This window comes from Parus major, chromosome 5 (assembly GCF_001522545.3).
Source record: "Parus major isolate Abel chromosome 5, Parus_major1.1, whole genome shotgun sequence".
In the NCBI taxonomy this organism is placed as follows: Eukaryota; Metazoa; Chordata; class Aves; order Passeriformes; family Paridae; genus Parus; species Parus major.
In genome coordinates, this window is record NC_031774.1 from 59349166 (window position 1) to 59350655 (window position 1490).

The following is a 1490-nucleotide window of genomic DNA, read 5'->3' on the forward strand; positions in this document are numbered from 1 at the left end:
GACACCTTCCACTGTCCCAGGCTGCTCCAAGCCCTGTCCAGCCTGGCCTTGGACACTTCCAGGGATCCAGGGACAGCCACAGCTTCTCTGGGCACCCTGTGCCAGGGCCTGCCCACCCTCATGGCCCAGAATTCCCAATTCCCAATCTCCCATCCATCCCTGCCCTCTGGCACTGGGAGCCATCCCCAGTGTCCTGTCCCTCCATCCCTTGTCCCCAGTCCCTCTCCAGCTCTCCTGAAGCCCCTTTAGGCAGTGGTGGAGGACAATCCTCAATCTCTCCTGCAGCCAGGAATTATTTTCTCCATCCTCTGAACCCCACACAATTAAATGAAGTGAAACCTCAGCCCTGATGCTCGGGCTCCATCCTAACCCACAACAGAAACAGACAGGGCCTTCTCCATACTGAAATCCCTTCCATTTGCTGTACAACTCAGACTTGCATTTAAGTAGCAAAAAAACCCAAGCAGGTACTTCCCCAGGCTCTGAGATGGGCTTTTCCCCTGCTGTTACATTTGGATGCACAAATTTTTGGGCTCCTTTTTGGCAGAACACACAATTAAAATTGCCAGGGATACGTGAGGGCTGCTCTCCTGCAGTTTGCAGCTCATTAAGAGTTGCTGGAAAAATTATTTGGCTTCACCCTCTGCCTCAGAGTCATTGTTTTGACTCAGTTGCAAGCCCTGATATCCCAATTATCCAGCTTGGATACTCTGCTGGGAATTCCCATCCCTCCTGCAGAGCTGTCAGTGATGGGGGGACAGAAAGAGAATGAGCATTGATAAATGAATGGTTTGTTCAAAATGAGTTCCCCCAGCCACCATAAAGTATTTCTGTGGCCAAAATTCGACTTAGGAAACCAAGGAAAAGGAGAAGGAAATCCCAAATTTCAGCAAGTCTGTGCCCAATCCCTGTTTTTCTGGAAGCAGGGAAAGTGTGGCCACGTGCTCACCATGGAGAGGGAAACACACAGAGGGATTGTTTCTGAGTCATGAGGGAATACAAGGGGTAATGGTAACTTAAATAAATAAATGAATGGATAAATAAATAGAAAAAAATAAAAAAGGGAATAAAAGGTATTTCAGTATCTAAATATTCCAGTAGGAGTCACAGGATATTTAAAGGTGGAGGGAACTCATAAAGATCCTCAAGGCCAAATTACCATTCACAGAATCCTGGAATGGTTTGGGTTAGAAGGGACCTTAAAAATCAACTCATCCCAACCCCCTTCCATGGCAGGGACACCTTCCACTGTCCCAGGCTGCTCCAAGCCCTGTCCAGCCTGGCCTGGGACACTTCCAGGGATCCAGGGGCAGCCACAGCTGCTCTGGGCACCCTGTGCCAGGGCTTCCCCACTCTCCCAGCCAGGAATTCCTTCCCAATATCCCTTCTAAATCTTCTCTTTTCCATTTTGAAGCCATTCCCTGTGTCCTGTCCCTCCATCCCTTGTCCCCAGTCCCTCTCCAGCTCTCCTGGAGCCCCTTCAGGCCCTG